Source organism: Brachycentrus maculatus, unplaced genomic scaffold (assembly GCF_059751285.1).
Source record: "Brachycentrus maculatus isolate JH-2025_06_01 unplaced genomic scaffold, ASM5975128v1 h1tg000138l, whole genome shotgun sequence".
In the NCBI taxonomy this organism is placed as follows: Eukaryota; Metazoa; Arthropoda; class Insecta; order Trichoptera; family Brachycentridae; genus Brachycentrus; species Brachycentrus maculatus.
In genome coordinates, this window is record NW_028280891.1 from 1,525,742 (window position 1) to 1,550,665 (window position 24,924).

The window sequence follows — 24,924 nt, forward strand, 5'->3', positions numbered from 1 at the left end:
GCCGACGCGGAGTAGACTACCGGATTAGAATGTCAAGTAACGCAAACTCTACTATAGGCGCGTGACAATATGCACATCCATTCAATGGAAGCAAATCCAACCCAGTCTGTTCACACATAATAATCACATATGATAATTCGTTGCACTTGCCACTCGTTTGTCCAGCAATAAAAATGGCAATGAAATTTGGGGGGATTTAAAAAAAAATCATACGGGATTAGTGATTTTTTCTAGATATTTTGGAAAAAAAAAAACAAATAACCGACGTACTTTTGTTATTAATTGAAGCTAGATACTATTTTTTTACAAAGAAGTGCTCTTATTTTTTTTTGTTTTTATATATTTAACTGAAGATACTAGAAACAGATCCAAAATAAAGGAGATCATGGATCGCGTGGCAAGATTCAAGTGGCAATGGGCAGGACATATTACAAGACAGGACCCCACAAGATGGGTCCCAAATTTTTTAAGATGGAGACCTTGGAAGTATAAAATAGACGTTGAAATACCCCAAAAGAGATGGTCCGACGACATAGTCGCCGTAGGGGAAAGAAACTGGCTGCAAGCAGCAACCGACCGGAGAAAATGGAAAGAAAGACGAGAGGCCTATATCCAGCAGTGGAGGACAGAGAAGAAAAAAATATATTTAACAGTATAAAGTATGCATTACATATTTTATAAATATGACAGTTCAATACAAATTTATTATGCTATCAATTCCCATCGTCAAATATACACACTCATAATATGAAGGTCTACTGAATAAACACAGTCTCAATCTATAAATTAAACTTTATGATCAATAGATAATAATGTCATAAATTTAAATATATCGCCATATAGTTTATATCGTAATGTTTTATTAATCGTTTTATATTTTCACGAGTAGGTATATTGAAATGATTCTTTTGATTTTCCTGTAGGGCTAAGTTTTAACACAATCATAAATACGTGGGTTCAAAATATTTAGTATTAATAATAAATGGTCAAAACTAAAAAATATGGAAATCTTTCACATTTGGAAGAACCTAAAAAACATTCCTGTAAGTAAAAATGAAATAAATTTTCCACAAAGTCCTTTGTTTGGTTGAGTTCATTAAATAATATGCGAGAATTGTGTCCACCTACTCTCCTTGAACCTCAGATTTTTAACCTCCTTTTAGCAGACCTCTTAATGCATGGTTTTCGGACAAACTAATAACGTATGTGATTTTTTTTTAAATGGTGTAAGTATGTGGATAGTGCTCTGATAGTGGTGTGTAATTATTTTGGCACCCTGTTGTAATGATTTTCATGTCAATAGTATCTAATACTACTGCAAAACATAATACAACGTAGTACCTAGTTAATACAGAAGTATTAGATACTACTGCAAAACATAGTACAACGTAGTACCTATTTAATACAGAAGTATTAGATACTACTGCAAAACATAATACAACGTAGTACCTATTTAATACAGAAGTATTAGATACTACTGCAAAACATAGTACAACGTAGTACCTATTTAATACAGAAGTATTAGATACTACTGTATTACATAGGTACTATGTTTTTATTAAGTATATTAACGAAATGTTAGTACATTTCTTAAATAAACTTAATTTCTAACGATTTTCTTCTTTTGCGATAAACTAACATGTCTGAAGAGGTAACTTAGCGGGTTATCCTTCTAAAATAACTCAAATCCCAGAAAGAGGTTTGCTAGTTAAGATTTATATTATTTTCTCATAATTTATGGCGATATAAATCTCACAAATGGTACATTTAAACGCTGGTTTACTTAGCAAAATTTATCTAACCGACTATATTCTACGCACCGTAGTATATAGTAGCTACTAAAGCCAGAATAGGATATTTCATCACAGTAAATTAGTATGTCAAATGTGATTATTTTGCAAGTAGTGACAAATGATCATATCTGCAGTGCACACTGAGCAATGGACATGATTTGTGTGTCAATTGTAAGCCAATGCCATAAATATGAGTTGTCGATGTGAATTCCTAAAGTGTATGAGTTCTATCTTAAATATGCATACATTCCATTATTTTGTCTGTAATTGTCATATAATTTATTGGTATTGTGGTACCATAATTGGTTCAAATATTGCCATTCTCTCCAGATGGTGGTTCCATGTCATCGTCCCTAGCTTTCATACCTATAGTATGTCTAAAGTAATTTTTTGACTTATCTACTCGCAATTGAATAATAAAATTAATTTTTATCACAACCCTAATAAATTTCGTCAATTTTCATTCAGTAGTTTGAAAATCCCACCGAGAGGTGAAAATATAGACAAATTTTGAATCATAATTCCATTTACATTAATTATTGTAGATTATAGAATTCTACAAAGTAATCGGCAATTCAATCAATACATTGATAAAACAATGCTTAAGTGACATTTGCTTGGATCTTTACTCAAAGTATTTTTAGCAAAATCGAAGTGGATATCAAAAAAATAGACTTTTTATGTAAGCAATATAATTTTTTGATGTGTAAATGAGTCGACATTGTTCACAGGAGATGACACAAATTACCTTTTTTTTATAATTTACAATATCGAACACTTTGAATATTTATGTGACACAACTTTTTTTTTAATCACACCCACATAGTAATATTAAATACTACTTCAAGAGCTCTTACTATGAAATGATGGGAATTAAGGGATTAATATGAAATTATGAGAATTACCTTCTTTTAAGAATTAGCTACTGAAGAGGGCATTTCGTTTTGATAAATTGTTAAAATGTGTATTTTACATGTTCAAACTAAACAGCATTGAAACAAAAATTAGTATGGTTTGTTGGTTAGCCATAAGAAAAACCAGTGCACGTTAGTTATTTAGTGCTTTTCACGTCAGTAATTTAGTGCTTTGCAAGTTAGTTATTTAGTGCTTTGCACGCGAGTTAAGCCATAAGTCACACGAGAACAAATCACGACAAGGAAATATACACCTGTCCGTCTTTTCTTGGTATCATTGTACAACAGACTATACCATTCGTTTATGTACATGTGGTGAATACAGGTTCTCGAAGACATTATGGTGCCTTTTTCAGCAATAATGCTCTTTAACGATCCGCCAACATATTCGACATCGCATGTACAACACGAGGCCCGGCAGTGTGCGGCTCAATGACTGCCACCAATTAGTTGCCGTCCGATTACTGAACAGATTATGTCTTTATGGACATTGTATTCTCGTGCATTGTGACGTCAGAATGACACACAAGTTCTTGTGTTATATATGGAATTTTTCAAATAAAAAATTACAAGAATATTGATATGACATTCCCTAACTTACTCCGACTACTCGCTTGACCTATGACTGCGCTACTCGTATCCTCTTACTCACTAAATAACTGTAATAATTTGATTAAAACGACCTGATGATGGAATTATTATTCCGAAACCGGTAGTCACGACTAAGTGTTTATAAAAGTGATATTACAAAAAATATACGTTGAATGATAAGGAAAATATTAAGGAGAGTGGTATATTACCATACCACAAATTTAACAATGCTTTTAATCTCCAAAAAATTCTCCTCTTTCTAAATATATTCCCAAATATTTTTAAAAGTTATATTTTCTATTTTTTCTGTGTGTGTATTTTTCTGAATATTTTTTTAAATATCCAGTACAATTTCTGATAGACGCGAGCGATTTTTATGGGGAAAATGAAGAGAAACTTGATCCATTAGGCTTATGGTAAATCTGCATTGTGGATTTTAATTCTTATAGCTTCTTGGATTTCTGATAACATCATGTTTCTTGTAAGCAATACATTAATAGGTGTTACACTATGTTGTCTTATTTCTGATCTCGCATACCATCACAACTAAACTAAGTATCTGTTCTAGACCTTGACAATGTGGAAAATATATTAGTGTACCACATGAGATTTTTGTAATTTAATATACATAACGCTTTTAATAACGCTTTTAATATACATTTATAGAGAATTATGCTTCGGAGTAGTAATCAAACATGTATTTAAGGCTAAGTATTCGTTACATCGCAACGTGATTTTTTTACAACACCGTTTTTGCATTGTAAAAATAAGTTTTTCTTCGAAATAATTATATGGTTTTGAAAAGAAAAAAGTTAATAAAAGGTATGAAATTAAAGAAAATATATAAAAATATTTTTTCTCTATGTTTTCTAAAAAACAAAAAAAAATCCAATTTAAATTCTTTAAAAAAAATCGAGTGTAAGGAAACGTCCAGCCCTGGGCGTCGCTCTACGCATTCTGATTTGAACGACTGAGATCTTTGCCATAACCTTACATTACATTTTATACCTTACATTTTATATTATGATTCAAGTGATAATGGCAATTTTATTTTTAAATATATTTTTGTAAAGCAATCCACAATCGCCTATATATCTTGTACAACAAATAACATAACTACTTCAGTAAATGGGTAGGTATTGAATACTTAAGATGAAATGGAAAAAATAATATTTATAGCATTGCGAGCCAGGCTATGGGAAGTGAGATGTGATTAATTCTAATGCGTCTATAATTATAATCAATTATTTGATAGACATTGCAGATAACAGACAGTCAATAAAATAAATTAATTAATTGTTAGGCACTTTACACTAAACATTAACAATTGATTTATGCTACGTTCGTATTTTATCACATTAATAATTTATTTGATAATAACGTTTTAGAATAACAAAATGAATTGTAAATAAATCAGTTATCATTTATAAAAAAAAATTGTTCTCATTACGCACTTATGCTATGTTATTATCCACTTCACCTCTATATCCTTAATAATAACCTACAATTATTACGTTAAAAATAATAAACTAGTAATAACTTTAACAATATTTGAGAAATCATAAATAATTAGAATCAAATCCTGTTTATATTTGAGCTAGTAATGAAAACTCCATATAAATATATATGTATATGTATATGTATATGTATATATATATATATATATATATATATATATATATATATATATATATATATATATATATATATATATATATATGTATATATATATATATTTATATATATATATATATATATATATATATATATATATATATATATATATATATATATATATATATATATATATATATATATATATATATATATATATTTATATATATATATATATATTAGGTCGTTTCTCATCCTTAAGCACCTTTTTTCATCCAGCTAAAAGTTTTCGCTACTGGTTTAGGATACGTGAATTATTTACTAAAACACTTCTAAATGATTTTAATTAACAAGAGAAGGATACAGGAATAAGGAAAGGCCGAATCTCGTTTTTTTAAGGTATATTTGTTAAAATGTCAAACTTTAAGGACGATTTTGAATAAGTGAATGCCAAAAATCTATATATCTAAATCTAAAATCTGTTAAACAGTCATATAGCAAACTCCGTATTATTATTTCCTGCATTATTTATATAAATACTGTTGGGGGCCTATGTAAACACCTCATTTTAAAGCACGCGTAATTTTGAAATACTTCGGACGAGGAAGATTAAAATCAAGACAGAATGGTAACTTGAACGACTGAATTATCGTCGTTGTAAAGAGATAAATAAAAACATATTACAACTTTCGTTCATTTCATCATAATAGAGTAGGAAGAATCACGATTTAAAGGACCATTGTATCCTAAAAATGCATTTTTTATGTTTAGTGTAAGAATATTTTGTTCAATTATATTGGGTGGATTCCACGAGAAGGGTTTGAACTGATCATCACGATTATTTCGAGTACCGTGACCTCTGTGTGCCACAACATTTTACCTGGAATCATCAGCTCTTAATGACAGACTTTTGACAGTACCGTTAACCCTTAACTGCATACTGATCTTCAGGAATATAACAATATTTATGAACTGTGTTTATCATATTATGATTAATACATGCAGTATATTTATTATACACACATCACTAAAGAAGAATTAATAAATTATTGTAACCTCTTTAGAAATAATACTTATTTATTTATATTTATTAATTATTAGACGTTATTATCAATTATTTATCAATAATATATTTTTATTACCAATTTTATATTTAAATTGATTTTAAGGTTGTAATTTATCTGCAATATTAAAAAAAAATGTTTTGATACCAAAAAAATGTAATCGAATTTTCGGTGTAAGATGAAAAGGTACTTTGTTTTATTTTATTTCTTATTCAAAATATGTCAAATCTCTATTACCTTCGTATTATTTTTTTTAAATCGTTATTTTATGAAGTTAATATATATTTTTCTCCAAGTGTTTGTATACGTTTGCAATTTCAGACGTCATAAATTATTATTGTATTTTCAATATTTTGAAGACTTACTAAAAATGTTCTCTAGATATTTCTAGAATTTTTATCATATGCTATTGTAAAACTCACCATAAATCTTAGTTTGTTTCAATGTTTCTGTGTCTTAAATATTGTACTCCCACATCATCTGAAACAAAAAAAGAAAATTATTGACTATCATATTCGTGAAAGATGTTTTTCAAAAAAAATATACCTGTCACAAAAACAAAACAAGTGCTTATTTCATTGCAACATTGTGTAAAAATTTTGGAGCAACCAGGGCATCAGTTTATGATTTAAGATTTTAACAAAAGAGCATTAACATTTTTATGTAAATAGATATTGAAATTTGTCTTAAAACCATACATTTGCCTTATCTGTGTGGTCTTATTTTCATACCCATTTAACATGTGAACTATACAAACAATATAACACGCATTTTTTTATTATAGTATTTTCAATCAGCAATAACTCACAGTTTAATGGAAATACGAGTATAGACGTTTTCATTGATTTTATATATATTGTACCTATCGTTATGTAATGCAACATCATTTTAAATGCCAAAACAATCAGACGATAGTGTTTCATTGACCTAATTAGATTTTAGTTACTACCAATTCACCTAGCGGTCAGTAAACATTTAAGAAGATGATTAGATACAAAGTGAATACTACTTTCGATGGATTTTAATTTCATTAATTAATTCGCCAATTACCTTATTGTACTTATACATTTTACTATTTTACTAATGACACGTGCTTCGATGCACTTTTCATCAACTTTAAACACAATGAAGTTGAGTGCATCAAAACACGTGTCACAATCAGTAAACCCCCCTGTAACGTTGATATAGGCACCGCGTTATCGGAGGGAACATTGTAGGGTGTTTTAAAATTGTATTTTTAAATTTTAAACAGCGGAAATGACTAAAATGAGTCATTATTAGATTAAAATACAATTTAAAAACATTTACCCCCTGTAACGCTGGCATCGATAACGCGGTCTTTATCTCAACGTTATAGGGAGGTTAACTGTAAAGTAAAATAATTTACGATGTTTTTCACGCAAACGTAAAATTTCCAAATACGTTTTTATTCATTTAACTGTTCTAATAGATGTCATTAAATCGCTGAAAAAAAGTTTTTGTTCGTCTCTTGTTGAAAAAAATTCTTAATTAATAATATAATTAATCAAAGCATTAGTAAAACATACTTACGAGAGGTCAAATTACATGTTTCGTCTGACAGAACATTATTTTTTTGGTTGCGTGTTAGTTTTTTAGGACATCTTGTAATTTGTAGTTATGTTAAGTAATAAATTATGCCATGTTTCTAGTAATAAGTAATACATATAAAGATAATGAAAAGAATAGCTCCATAAATATTTTTTAGCGCAGGGTCAGGCGATATTATAATGACATGTAACATATTTTGTTTTTGAGCAAACTTTCTTAATTTCCTCTCATGTATATCTTCTACTTTTCCTTAAAACGTTTGCTTGCAAAGTTGTAACGGTATTGTAATGGTTAGTAATGACAAAACTGCAGAAACCTTATGAACAACATGTACCGAATATTTCAGATGAATTATGGTAATTAAATTTAACGTTCGTTTAACATATGTACGTATGGTCTCATAGGTCGTATAATCTAATAAATTAATCTTTATCCTTCTAATGATCTAACAGCAGAAGGCATCAAACACAAACTATATGAAGGCTGTGTAAAATTTGAAAAATATATATAGGTCACATTATAAGTAAACTTGATCGATATATATATATATATATATATATATATATATATATATATATATATATATATATATATATATATATATATATATATATATATATATATATATATATATATATATATATATATATATATATATATATATATTTAAAAACTAACCATCACGCCGCTTTCCAGCAGGGGTAGGCAAAGAGAATAGAGCGCCACACCCCTCTGTCCTTGCAAACATTCTTCGCCTCTTCCACGTTCATGCATCTCCTCATACATACCCGCCGATTGTTACCTGACTCCTAACCTGACCACTTTCAAGTATTTGGCATACCTGATCGTGCCATGTTTTTCTCGGTCTTCCTCTGCTTCTTTTCCCACTAACATTCGCCTCATAAATTTGTTTTACCATTCTTTCCTCACTCATTCGTTCTACATGTCCAAACCATCTCAACACACCTTTCTTAATTTTATCGATAATGCTTATCTCAGCTTTGCATTCCTTCCTTATTTCACTATTCGCACATCTATCATACATTTAGTGATGTAAGAGATAGTAAACCTTGTAAAAACCAACAGTTCTATATTTTCATCTCAAAAACCCTCTTCATCTTAACTTCTAGTCCAAGTGTGAAAATATTGAACATTTGTGAACAAAAGTTTAGAAAAACCTAAAATATTACTTTTCGCTTTATTATTCAATATATTCTGAAAATTTGCATTAAGTATTCATTAATATTATATGAAATAAATGTAAAATAAATCAAGTTAAGCGCAGGCTGTCTTTATTATTGGCAAACTTACTAATAAGGGTGTAATGCCGAACAAGATTAAAAAGTAACGCCTATTTGTAATTCGCCCCGGGAGTCGGCGCGGTTTGTGAAATCTGACATAGAATAGGGAAATCAGGGTTGGTTTTTCAAAATGCACCATACCTATTTAAATCAATTATATTTACTAAAAACATTGCAATATTTAAATGTTGTCCGTTACCAAAGATACTTGCGATTCTGGGTTAAATTAATAAAGTGGTTATTCGTTTGTTATTAAATTACACAATTTATTACAAATAGTGTAATGCCTATCAAGGATAATAAAGAGTTTATTAAAATTATTTTAGTAATTTCATTTTATACATAAAGGAGTATTTTAAATATTCATTACAAAATGTATGACAATTACATACGACACGACTCCTGAAGACTACATACAAGTTAGCTGTTATTTTTTTATACATTAGGATACACATTTACCATATTTAGTCAAAGGAACTTAAAATATTATGCAATTAAACTCCAGTTTGCTTACATTATTCGCAAAGTCACCTTGTTTTCAAATAATTAACGATCAAATAAACATTGCATCAATTTAATACTGTGAAAATATTTATTTTTAATTTAAGATTTACTTGGTAAATACTTCTTTTTTTTAAAATCTATTGTGATACGTGTTTCGATGCATTCCTCATATGAAAATAATGAATGTTATTTTTTTTCGCCAAGTGATAAATTAAAATTTCAAATAGACTAAGACATAAAACCTGAGCCGACAGCAACTATAAATTTACTTCCTCATATCGCACCTGTTTCTATAACGGAACATCAACCAGTTCTGTTAAATAACTTGAATCTACCACCATTTAGTAAAATGTTTAGCCCTGTGGCTTAGTTACCGATATGGCAATATTAATATCCAACTTCTATTCCGCTAACCAAGGTTTATATTTCAAACATCTACGCGATACACCCACGTACAAAATGGTTTCCAAAAAAATTGAAGTCAGTATTGTATTATAATACACAATATATTTTACTGGAAAGGTATATTCTCCAACCGATTCTGCCAAGGTAAAGTCGACTCTTATTGGGCTTTTTAGTAGGTACAAGTTGATTTAAAGCAAAAAGTGATGAGTTTTGATCAACTTTTTTCAAAACTTTTTGTTTTGATCAAATTTAGCTAGAAGCGTATTTTTACACAACCATATTGTTAGATAATATACTCAAGTCTGTATGAATAAAATTCATTTATATTTGCAATTAAGTGCAAAGCTTCAAATGTAAAATTAAATTTGGATTCAATATTAATACATATATGCATACTTTCACCAACCCCTATTTTGAATCGAGATAGATATCTATTCCCTATAATCTTGATTTCTAGCAGTACCTGATGCTATCTCTTTAACTAACATATTTCTCGGTAATTAGTCAATATATCAACTCTTTTTATAGAAAAACTGAAGATAAATAATCTTCAATTCAACAAGGTAAATTTATAAAAACCAGTGTTTCCATACCAGTAATTAAATAGCCATAAATGATTATAATGTTGCCAGCAGTACCTACTTACTGCTTTATCAACCACATGCTGTTTTCCTTCTGAAATAGGCAATGAAACGAAAGCTTTATTAAAACGAACATCTTTATTTTATAAAATTAAAATGGTAAATATTCTTTTTTTTTTTGACATCTCATCAAAGATGATGAAGAATATGGAAGTCTGGGCATTTACGGGGCTGACGACTGTCATAGGCTGGTTTAAGTGATCACTTTACACACGTGTAACATTCACTAATTCTATCCATTATCGACAACCACACTACTCAAATTCTTGGAAGTTCTAAATATATGAACCAATTTAAAAACCTTGTTCTTGAATCACTAGAACTTTACTAGAGACATCTATTGGTGAGATGTAAAGCAGCTTTTTATATTATAATTTGATTTGAAATGAACTTTGTAGAAAAACATGATGATTTAAAAATAATAATAAAATACCAGTATGAGACCACTTTTGAGATTATTAATGTAAGCACAACTAGTTTCGAGAACATCTTGAGTTCTCTAAACTAGCCGTATTCACATAATCTGACTCAAAAGTGGTCTTATACAAGTTTTAATTTTTAGACAAGAACTAAAACAACATCAACAGATGAAAAATACAAAATATTTTGTATTTTCACTTTTTATTGAGAGAACATCCACACTTTACAACTAAGAACTAGTCGTGTTTTTATATTTAAGTGAAAATATTTTACATGTATACTTTTTTTAGGTATTATTTACGAGTATATTTATAGCACTTCGTGCCAAGTATTTTGAAATTATAAAACTTTTTAATCACGTATTTTCAAAAGAATGAAACACATTATATCACGAATAAATGAGTAAGGCCAAATATAAAAATACGTTGATTGCATAATTATTATTTTAATAAAAAAAATATTTGATTACGAAACAGCTTCCTTGAATCCACTTTTGCATATAATGATACTACATATCTGCACACGAGCGTTGTTTGTTATAATTAAATGCTTTATCAACATTTGACTGTAAAGATTTATTACACAAACCTGTCTAACAAACAACCATAGATTATAACGTGCGAAAAATAAATAGTACATTTTTGTGCAGTGATTAGAATTGAGGCTCAGTGTTTGTTAAGTGGCAACTTAATTTTCTCTAAAAGCAGATAATATCTTACGTAATTGATTTTTTTCATAAAATACCATTTTTGTATTGAAAAAGTAAGTTTTTCTTTGAAATAGTTATATGGTTTTGAAAAGATTACCAGCTATTGAAAGGTTCGGAGTTTTACAAATATTTTTTTTAATGTACCTTGTAAAAAATAATCTAATTCTAAAAACAAATGTGCGCGGAGACTCGTCTGGCCCCTCGCGCAGTCGTTCGCTGACTGAATTGTATGATTGCAAACAACCTTTTAAGTCGTTCATAACTCTCGGATGTACCCCACAAAGGAGTTTTTAAAAATTATTTTCAATGAATATTTAATAATAAGTTTAACAAAAATTAAGAAGAGTGTCAAAATGAAAATTTAAGGATCTGGATATTTACCTGCCATTGGCTGATTAAAGTGATCATTTTATTTACTTTTAGGTTTATTATTCTGTGATTATCCTTTTTATATTTAAAAAGCATTATTTAATGTAAAAAAAAATACAGCGTAGTCCTGGAAAAATATTTAATTGCAGAGTTGGAAGTCAAATGACATGGAATTCAAATGCATGCAAAGACAGATCGGTATGGCGTTCTATTGTCTCTGTAGCGACAATAAAACCCCCTGCGAAAAGCACCGTTAATTATTTGGTTATTTAACATTTTAAATAATATTTATAGAAGAAGAGCCAAAAAGGCCATGAAGGGTCCTCCTTGCGAAAATTTATAAAAAAATTATAACAAAAATAATAGTCTAAATATAGCGATTATATTATGTTGTTTTATTCATGCTATTATATCCTGAAAGAGTGTTTTATTGTTATGGGTGTGTTTTGATACTCAGTATTTTATTACTATTGTGTTTGAATTGCTAATTAAATTAATGCAAACACAAAAAGTCGTGTCGAGATAACTGTACAGGACATTACTGACGTAATCAAGTTATGTTGTATGTTCAGCGTGTATTGAATAATAAAATCAGAATCCTATAACAGCATTTTGCAGCAATAATATTTATAATTCTGCATATAAACACCTTGTCCCAAACAATATAAATAAAATACACGTGTTTGTTGATCAGAAACAGTAATGGCGGTCGTTTAAGTCGGCTGAGAGGTTATGAGTGATAAAATCAAATGAAATATACTTGAAAAGATGTGGGAAATTCGATAAATGTAAATTTAATTTAATTTTTGAATATTTTTTTATATATATATATATATATATATATATATATATATATATATATATGTATATATATATATATATATATATATATATATATATATATATATATACATATATATATATATATATATATATATATATATATATATATATATATATATATATATATATATATATATATATATATATATATATATATATATATATATATATATATATATATATATATATATATATATATATATAATATATGTTTGTGTCTATTGTTTAGTGCTCTTTGGATCATTGAATTAAAACTAGCTAGTCTTTGACTTGGGGGTTGGGCTGAAGAGAAAGAAATTACAATGTTTGTATGTGTGGGTTTTCTTTGAAATATACTTTTATTTGATTTGGTATTAAGTTTGTTAAATAAAACGAAGATTTAAATATAAAAAGAAAATACAAAAATTTAATCACGAACAATTTAAAAAATATCTGTAGTTTTTTAAACCATAGTTATTCTCATTTCTTGTATAGACATTTAAAATTTCGCCTCATACTTGTGTTTTATTTATATATGTATATATTTAGGTGAATTTAAATTTATTTCCATTCGGTTAAAAAGCAATACTTAATTTACATTCTGTACATAAGAGTTTTGTTATACCATTCTCTACGAAAGTTAAATGTGGATAACTTTAAATTTACTTTTATTTCAAATGATTTGAATCATGTTTATCAGGAAAGGAGATAGTTAATTCATATATTTTTTTTATAAAACAGAAGTAGGTAATGATTTCTATATAACGTGGTTAAAAATACAACTTTCGTTTGGAGTCTCAGCCTATATAATAATAATAAAAATAATAAAACCCTTATCCGCACCCCAATGGTGCATAGGGCACTTCGTCATATAAACGCAGAGTTATCTTGATTGTTTTACACATGAAGGAAAGGTGATCAGCCCTCCGCTTCAGGTACCAGTCCAGGGTAATATTGAATAAATATTACAGTGAAAAAATCACTTATATTTATTTGACCCCCCCTGGGAATCGAACCTCCAGAACGGTAGCCGAGCCTGCTGACCATTACACTACGGAGGCGGAGCCTATAAAGCTGTTTCTAAATTTATGTAATTTACATTTTAAATATTATTTTACATTTATACTTTCTTAATGCATGATAAGGGGAATTTATAAAAAAATATTGGTTCAATAAATTTACGTTTTTAACAAGATTTATTGATTATTAGCCGGTTAGGTTAGTTTAAAATCACTAAATGACATGGGAAAAAAATCAATTGAAAAATAATTAATAAAAAAACATTCAATTCTTATAATATGTATACTATTCAAAATTAATACTTTCAGCACTATGAGTGTGATATTCTATTTTAGAATTGAAAAATAACTTTCTTTTAAAATCACTTTGTATGTAAGCATAAAGTGATTTTACAACAAAGTATTTTTATAAACAGTATTTAACAATATTCATTGTAATAAATATTCTGTAAACACGATTTAATTTGACCAATTTATTACCAAGTGGAATTATGCAGTTAATGCATGACGCATGACTTAACTTAAAAATCCATGCGAGAATTTATTTTATGCCTTTCGGGTGATTAATAATATTGTATTCGAACAACTTCGCTCATAAAGGCTTTGATTCCGGGTATAAAAAATATAAAGCCTGATTTTAAATGAGATCCAACAGTTGTTCAATTGCAGAATAACCCATCGAACACCTATCTGTTTAATTTGAATGTCATACTTTGAAGACAAAGTTTTCATAAACACATTTTGATAACCATCAATTTACGTATCTCTGTTATTAGCTTTAAATATATGTTTTGAAATTTTCTTAAAAGTCTTAAAATTACCCTGTATTTCTCATGTGTTTTCACTATTTCTAATTTTATTTACTTTGTTTACTATTCTTGTACAATATATTTTTTAATTCAATTTAATAACTGTGTACAAAAGATTTTTTTGTAGATATGGCTAATTGTAAATTGATTGCGATCTCTCTCTCTCTCGAATGTGCGGTAAAACGATGTATGTAAAACTGACTTAAGCATTACCGACAAAATAAAGAAGGTGTGTTGGGCATGTGAATCAAATGAAATAAAAGTAAAAAAATTTACAAGGTAGATGTGGTTAGAAAAAAGAGCAGAGGAAGACCGAGGAAAACTTGGCATGATATACCTGCTATCAAATGCTTGAAAGCTGTCGGGTTAGGAGACAAAATAATGAGGAGGTGCATGAATGTGGAAGAGGCGAAGAAGGATTGCAAATACAGAGTGGTGTGGTGTTCTATTCTCTCTGATACCGCGGGGATACAGCGTGATGGTAAGTTACTCAGTTAGTTTTTGTTGCTAGTTGCAATTATTTATGAACGCCTCACTATGCAAAACTCATTATATGACTTTCATTGCATCTAAAAATCTAGGAGTTTCTATGTAAAAGTAGGTACAACATATTAGACAACGACAGCAAAAAAGAAAAAACAAAATTATTTTGTAAGTAAGTATTTTAAACATCATGTCTCAATAGGTTACCATCTAACGAAAATGATTCGATTATGAAGTATATGTACCTAGATACGTAGATAATAATCATCACGATTTTTTTAATCGATAAACAGTTTCGTTTTCATCCGGGTTTTTTCCTTATATGTTCATTACACATCTACACTGCGAATAGATAATTGTAAATGCATTTTTATAAACCAGCTTTTTTATAACATCTATTATTATTAATTTACTGGACTTCTTAAAGTTGTTTTTGTACAATGTTGGACATGATGTGATCTAGTTGAGCTTGTTTATTTGTATATTAAAATGCTTTAACTATTCGTATAAAAAATATGCTTTATAAACAACAAACAGAATTTTATTGACTCAAGGAAGTAGTAAAAATACTTATCTATGTTTGAATATGACGAACTATATAACCAAATAGCCAAAAAAATATAAAAAATATGAGGTTTTTAAAATAACAAATCTGAATTACTGCCATCAATCACTGTGGAACCATAACTGTTCATCCAATCATTTCTTCCTTCGGTCCACTACTTTTCTTTCCTCTTGAACCATTACCCATTGTTTTACCTACATACCTTGGTTTTAAACATATTTCCAAATTGCAGTCTCGTTATAACGATAAATTTGCACAAGTTCTTTTTGTTCACTAATACAAACAGCTCCAAAAGGTACAAACCTTCACTTATTATGTTTGGTATATTCAGTAGTTTGGAAGATGTTGCTTTCGAGCAATAAACACAGTAATATTACACTTTATATAAAAAAAAATTAATAAATATATATTTATATATATATATATATATATATATATATATATATATATATATATATATATATATATATATATATATATATATATATATATATATATATATATATATATATATATATATATATATATATATATATATATATATATATATATATATATATATATATATATATATATATATATATATATATATATATATATATATACATATAAATATATATATATATATATATATATATATATATATATATATATATATATATATATATATATATATATATATATATATATATATATATGTATATATATATATATATATATATATATATATATATTTATATTTATATGTATATATATATATATATATATATATATATTTATATATATATATATATATATATATATATATACATATATATATATATATATATATATATATATATATATATATATATATATATATATATATATATATATATATATATATATATATATATATATATATATATATATATATATATAAATCAAATCATTTGAAATTTTCAATTGGGCAAGATCGCTTTGCACACCCAAAATTACATAGTAAATTCTTGGTAAATGAAACTAGAAAGAATAAATTCAATATTAACAAAATAGTCTAAATTAAATACACGTTAAATACATACAAGTATTTTTTAATATAATTACATTATTTGCAATGTTCAATTGCGCATGATCACTTTGTATACACAAAATTACATGATAAATTCTCGGTTAATGGTACTAGAATAAAAAAATTAAACTCAATAAAGTGCTCAAAATTAAATACAAGTATATTCATTTAAGTATTGTATTTACTCTCCATTATCTGTCAGAAAAATGCAGTAAATAAAAAAATCTCTTACATGACTACAATGACTTGGAAAAACTTGACAGGCTTCAATGAGCCAATGTTCAGTTTTCAAAACAATGAATAAACAATTACATATAAGTATTCAATAAGTCCAATTTGCACTTATCAAAACAACGATCAACCACAAACAACTATAACAATGATTTAATTACATGAGACATTGACGTAATAATTTAGTTCTGTTAATATTTAAAGTGTTTATTTAAATATTTATTTTCTTCTATGGCTATAAGAAAATAGTGAGATAGTATAGTATTTGCAGTAGTGTAGCATTATGTAGCAGTGGTTTGGACGCTGTATTTACCGAGGCAGTTAAGATATACAAAACCCTTTACAGGATATGTAATTGATGGAGTAATAATAGTCGAAGTAATTAAAGAATCCAGTGTATCCTGTTTCAGTTATAATTTCGCTACTTGATTTGTAAAGCTGTGTATAATCGCCTTACATCGTTATCCTGTTCTAACTATTCGATGCAAGTTGACTTGTGGACCTATTATATGAAAGTGGTTTACGAAAAACGATTATTTTTAATAAAATGAAAAATAGTAAAAAAATAAATTCTACTATCTTAACTCATAAATTTTAATAATTCTAATAAAGCTAATGCCTGGGTTTGACATTTTCTTACGTTGAAAAATAATTTTTATAAAATATTGGTCAAATTTGTAACACAAATCAAGACCATCCATTAAGGAAACGTATCTTGTACGAACGAAATCGTAGAAAAAATCATTCATATTATATATGTAAGAAACTCTTATTTGACTGCTAGAATAAATGTTTTACATTATCATTCATTTGTGTGTGTTTTTAAGTATATGGATCCATTTTTAATTTTTACTTGGTAAATATCACTACATCTGAAAATGTATTGTGACACGCATTTCGATATATTCCGCTTCATTTTTGGTATTTTACAAAGTAAAACTTAAATTAAAAATAATTCAATAATATAATTAAATAATATATAAATAACCGTATCTAATTTAAATGTCTTTTTACCTCTACGTTATTTTTATATTCGTTTTCAAATGATGGCATTGAAGAACGTGTTCTTCGTAACAATTATATTTTTAACTTGGGAAACATGTTATTTTTATTTTTAACCTTAGACGGTCGATTCATAAGATCATATCTCGGAGATTAATATTGCAAATATTATTTGAAGACTTATCCGTGCTCACTTTTACTGTTTAATATTGTACTGGGCGAATTAAAAAATATTTCATCAGTTTTAATCCGAACTTCTGAATGAATAATAGCAGTTGTATGCAATATACCAAAACTCTTGGACTACTAGTAGAAAATACTTATTTAACATGCTGTAGTTTATAATAAAAAAAATCTATGTTTGACCAATAAAAAGAGGTACATATTACAATATATATTTATATACATATATATATATATATATATATATATATATATATATATATATATATATATATATATATATATATATATATATATATATATATATATATATATATATATGTATATATATATATATATATATATAAATATATATATATATATATATATATATATATATATATATATATATATATATATATATATATATATATATATATATATTTATACCGCTTTTTATTGGTCATCGTCTCCAAATACCTTCAAACATTTAGTATGGCCTTCGTATTTTCCAACACCTTTCTATGACTCCGCATATAATTTATTGAAAGGTTATCATTATTTATTATTTCATAACCTATAGTTAGACACACTTGTTAAATTATTATGTTTGTTAAAAAAACGTGATATTGAGTAATAAAAATGCATATGAATCACTTTTTTATTGCAAGATAATATTTGTAAAATATAGACGAATGAAATGCACCAATTCCATAAGATTTATAGCGATATATATTTTCTTGCGAATTAGTGCTTATGCATAATAATGAAAATATGTTTATTGCTATTACATGCAGTTGATTTATGCTTCTGGAAATTGCCGCCGAATTGTTAATTAAGAAATAAATGCTGTATTTGACGTTTGACATTTTTAAAAATGTATGCAAATAATTGTGCTTTTAGAAGCTTAAGCAAATTTAATTCGTACATGTTTATTTTTTTCAAGCATTTAGAAAGATGCCAGAAAATAGGCAATATAGTTTATGTGTATAATAAAAGCACTGTTAACTTTGTGGTATGGTTATATAATACTCTAATTATCATTTGCTTAAAAAAGTATTACACAAAAGTGCATTATTATTTATTTAATTATTTTTTTTATTTAAACATTTTTAACATTAACGTGGAATATAAATTATATGACATACAATGAAAAATTTTTTGAAAATATAGAAAAACAGTTAGTTAGAGAAAATATAATAAAACCAGTTCTCGATCAAAATTCGGTATATCGATAAATATTGTTTATTTTCTACTTATTTTTTCACAAATATGATTAACACCAATAAGGAGTTTTTTTAAATATTATATTAAAATCTAAACAAATATGAAAAATCTTTATGATAATGTGAAAATATGGATCTCTGGATATCTTCAGAGCCTAAGAGCTGTCACTGCTTCAAGAAACACATGTTAACTGCGATTAACAATATTAGTTGTAAATTGTATGGTTAATAGAATTCCTTTATTAACACATGTGAGATTCCTTTTTCTGAATGATTTACGTACCAGAATATGCCCAAAAATATATTTTGATTATGATTATTTAACCTAAATGTTTCACCAACAAAGCATTACTTGAAAATTCGAATATTATTTTCAATTGAAACATATAAGCAATTTTCTACAATTGGAGTAGTGTTATTATCGCTCGTGGGCAGTACAAACTATTGACAAGTCGTAAGCCCTGTAAATATTTAAATTCTATATTTTTCTTCATATTTGTTGACATGGCTACATACTCAGTTAAATATATCTCATCAAGTTTATTCCACTCCCATTTCTAAATATCGTTTTTTTTATTTACGATTTTTAATTCAGTTTCAGATAACAATAAAAAAAGTGAAAGTGTGTAAAGTGATACTTAAACCAGCCTATGACAGTCGTCAGCCCCATAAATGCCCAGACTTCTATATTCTTCTTCATCTTTGATGAGATGGCAAAAAATACAAAGTAAAGTGATTTTTTTCTCTTGACTTACCTAACCCTTCATTTTAATATATTTTTATATTCAAAGGAGTTAATGTCAGCATTTTCTTATCGTACGCGATACAAATTGATAAAATAACATACTGCGAATATAATTTAGTATATATGTATATATTATATAATATAATGCATATCGACCAACCCTTAGCCATTAGAAGTCACGCACTGTCATTAGCTCATGTTAATCTGCGCCCGAATCTTGAGTGAGCTAAACGTAATCAATCACGTGACCGCAGGAGCCTTCCATGACCAGTCAGGAAGCCCACGTAAGTGGTTTTTTACATATTCCTATAACGAAGTGGTTTTTTCACCACATCGATTCAAACGTAAGTGCTTTTTCCCAGCACTTTTCTTCTCCGAGAGGTTTTCATCCATTTTTTTCGATTTTCAAGTGAAATTTTCAGCGCTTTCGTGTCAAGCGTTGTGAAATTATTCACACAGAGCTTTCACGTTTTTATGAGTTTTCGTGTTTCTTCGGAGTTTTTATGTGAGCTTTATGATTTATTCTATTTTTATTTTTAAAGGTGCGTGTTACGTTTATATAACGTATCGTGTGCGTAATAAGCCATGCAGTATATAAGGGCAGATTTTAATAATTATTTACATGTTATTTTTGTGCGATTCATTGTATTTTGATAAAAAAAAATATCGCATTATTGAAAAATATATTACTATTTCACGTAAAAGAGGAAAAAATGGTTTATATTATTTTTATTAATCAAATTATTCATTCTCGTTCCATTCACCCCCCCCCCTCAACTCATTTCCAGATCCTACTTTCTTATTTTTCATTTTTTTGAACGTTATATTTACGTTTTTGCTAATATACAACATTCAAAACCTTTACTTCCAGATTAGTAATGTTCCAATTCCATTCCCATTATTTTTGACAAGAACAAAAAAAGTATTTAAGCTTAAAACATATAAAACGCTTCTCATACAATAAAAATGAATTACACTAAATGACAAAGGCTTTTCCAGGCATAATAAACATTTGAACACAAAAGTTTTTTAAACATATTGTAAATACATACATCATTTCTATATTTCTCAACACATTCATAGTATTAATGTCCCAAAAACGACGTTAAAACGTAGACGGTTGAGTTTTGTTGCTCTGTGTGTTGATACCTTTTTACTCATTTAAAAGTGTAAATTCAAAATTCAAAACTCTTTGTTGTCAGTTATGGTGCTAGTAAAAATGGATTGAAATCTGTTTTTTTGCTTCAACACAGATGAAGAAGAATATGGAAGTCTGGGCATTTACAGAGCTTATGTTATTGACAGTTAAGTGATTACTTTATACACGTGCAACATTCACTATTTTACCCATGATTGACAACCCCAAAACTCAAATTTTCGGAGCTCCGAGATATACTTATATGTTATTTTCATCTACGTTGAAAAAAATAGAAAAATAACTCCTGAGCGGAGAAAACCCAGATTTGAGTACAAGTATTTGGACACACTCAAATGGTCGATGGATATCTCAGTATGTTCAAAGTTAAAATTAATATTAGCTTTTTAACTTATTTAAAAATTTTATTTATAATAAAATGGACACTATTATCAACTCTTAATATAATATTGAAATTCAAATAGTACTCAATAGATTATATATCGTTTCTGCAAGGGAATTTTTCACAATAGTGATATTCGGAATTGAGGGTTCCATATTGTGTATTACACGATACAATAATACTATTATTAAACGAAATGATATCAAGAATACAAAAGTATAGTTTTCTTCTTTACACAGCATTGTACAAATGACTTGAATTTTCGTTAGCCTACATGTGTGTAATTTTTCCAATTTGGTTGGGTGGTACGACTAGGGTACACTATTCAGGGTTCGTACTGGGTACCCATTGTACCAAGGGACGGGCCGACGGTGTGAGAGGGGGTGATATACTTATGTATAGGGGTAGATACGTAAGGAAGACGGATTCAAAGGAAATCAAACATGCGAACTTAAATTCATTCCGTTTGGCGGATTTGTTTCTAAAGATAAAAAAAAACTAATTTTGAAATAATTTAGCTTTTTACATAATATTCAATTATTGAGACATTCTTAATGGATAAAAGTGCATAAAAATAAGTAATGAATCAAGTTACTATGTTTTAAATAAATAATACCTTTGAATCTTTGAAATATTCCAGTAAATATTTGTCGAACGATCGTAGCTAAAACAAAGTTTTTTGTGTTTAAATGCATGGCCAATTTAAAGAATAAACCAATCATTTTGAATGATTAAGATTTCCTTACTCATGTAGCTCCTTCATTAATGCAGAACTGTTCACATTGCCTTCATATAATCAAGATCGAATTAACACCCCATCGATTTGACCTAAGCATCACTAAAGTACGGATGTGTATATGCTATTTATGGTTTGATCTTCCTACAAATCTCCTCACAAATTTACTATACTCAGTGCTTTAATTAACAAAATTTCCAAGATCAAACAATAAGGTGTACACTTCATTAATAAGAAGTTGGTGTGTCTATCTGTCTACTCTCGATTATCTATATCACAATAAAAATAATCTATAAGTACAAAATATTATACCCTCTTACAACGAACCTCTACTTAAATCACTTTCAATAATCACTACCAACTTGAACGTTGATCCACACGCCAACAGGGGTCTACAAAGGCTAGACGAATTATGTAAATTTCCTAAAAACCATTTCGTATTTTCACGAAATTTCTCAGAAAGGAAACACATTTACATTCCTAATAACAGCCTTACCCCCACAACACTTTTTATTCCGCGATTCTTTAATTTTCTTTTCTTTTTGGATTTATATTCAACCCTCTTTTTTCCTTCCATTCTTCATACTGCCCCGTGATTTTGATGGTTATCTAAATGTAGTCAGTAGGTTCATAATTTAGTTTTTTTTTTAAATCAGCCTACCTATCTGATTACGTCTTTGTAGATTTTATCAGGAAATGTTTATGTAACAGTACAAATACAAGGTGATAATGGCTTTTAAAAAAATCAAGTCGCTGTTCTATTTATATGTTCCCGGTGTAAAAATTTAAAAAAAGCAGTTGAAATCAAAACTCATTATGTTATAAAATCACAACTCACTGAGATTTTTGTCAGTTTCGAAACGCACCCATCTCTTCGTCGAGATAATCTCTATATATTGCATGTGTGCAAACAACACTAAATACTATTATTCACACACTTTCATCTGCATAAAGTATTAGTCACATCCGTTATTAATCGGAACAAATACCAGAGATTTCAAACGTGAAGGTCCTAGGTTGTACATGGTGTTGTTTATCTAAGAAAATTCCTTATAATATTAAATTTATTCATTCATAAAATATGTGTTTTAAAGAAAGGTATTATTACGTTTATCCAAGAAAATTACTTATAATATGAAATTTATTTACATATAAAATATATGTTTTAAAGAAATGAATTACATTTTGTTTTTGATTAGAGAATTACACGTTTTAAGTTAATTATAAATGTTAAATTCTTCGTTAAACTTCGTTGTTTATTCTTTAAACCTAATAATATGTTTGATTACTTCTGTATTAAAAAAAGGAAGAAGAGTGCGTTTCATAAACTGTTTATATTTTTATTTACCTTTTTACAATACAGTAAATAGTTATATTTATGAATTTATGTTAATATTTTCAGGTAAGTGATCCGTCTTTTAATATAAGACTGTGCACCATCAGTTTTGTTGCAATACGAGTTATCTCACGAATAGCAAAACTGCTGTGCTCCAATTATATTTTATATTATACTTACATAAAAATATAACTTCATGAGAATAAAGAGCACTACGATAAGAGAAATATGCGAAATCTAAGACGCCGTTAAGTGGGGAAGATATCGAATAAGACAATGGTATGCGCAATGCGCATGTGAAGAGAATGGAACCATCCAGACTCCCCCACATTGCACTGCAAGGCGATGCATCCCCAAGGTAGACAACTCCCGGGCAGACCATCAAAGAGATGGATTAACAGCTAGGAATCAACATCGCAGGAGCCTTATCCCTCTTAAAAACAGGCCACAAGACCTACACTAGCAGAAGAAGAAGAAGAACTAAATAATATTTTCATTTTGAACTACCCCCTTGTGCACGCTCTAAAACTTGTCAGTCATTTCACGTGGATTAATTTGATCATTAAACCCCTTGCTACAAATATTATGTACACAGTTCCTGAAATGTCGGAGTTAAATCGACGCTTTAGTCGCGTGTGCTGACGTGTGTTTGGGCGTCGTGGCCATGGGAACCGACGGGCGGCGAGCGCCGGCGTCTCCCGACTCCCGCCCGCCCACCCCACTCTGGCAAACACAGCCCTCGGGCTGCGTTTTCCAAACATGCGTTTGTTGCCAAGGCTCTGATAACAGGTGCGATAATGATTTTTAAAGCGATTGCCTACCATTTATTTCTGGCATTAAACTCGATTTATTTTGATACTTTTTTCCCGAAAATTGAGTCAAATTTGTAGCGAAATTGTTGAAAAAATACTCTTTTTATTATATGTGTAATATATAATTTCAGTTATATATAATTGAAAACGTTATAAAATGCAAATAAAACATTAAATTGTTTTATTATTAACCGTTTATTTAAGTTAGTACTCTGATGTTTTAATATGTAACATGAACTAAAAATGATAAGTTAAATAATGTGTAATTTTTCAGTATGTCAAATCATGTCTTAGTTAATGAATATTGCCAAACAACAAATTCGCAAGAAGTTGAAATACAATAATACAAATATAAATAATTTAAAATTTAAAAAACAAACTTTAATAAAATTGCCCCATCATAAAAAAAAACAAAAATACCCCATTTAAGACATTATTTATGATTTTAAACAAAGCCTTACATAGTTTACGAAACAAAAATTTGTTAGAAGGT

General features: G+C 28.0%; 1 protein-coding gene across 4 annotated transcripts in view; it reads right to left on the reverse strand.

The window, feature by feature from the left end:
• LOC148309167 (uncharacterized) overlaps nt 1–24,924 on the reverse strand; it is a 308,399-nt gene that overhangs the window by 34,828 nt on the left and 248,647 nt on the right. For all 4 annotated transcript variants that reach the window (XM_088260563.1, XM_088260565.1, XM_088260562.1 and 1 more), the window contains exon 3: nt 6,399–6,456. The gene's annotated coding sequence lies outside the window, so the exon portion shown is untranslated. The remainder of the gene's footprint in view (nt 1–6,398; nt 6,457–24,924) is intronic.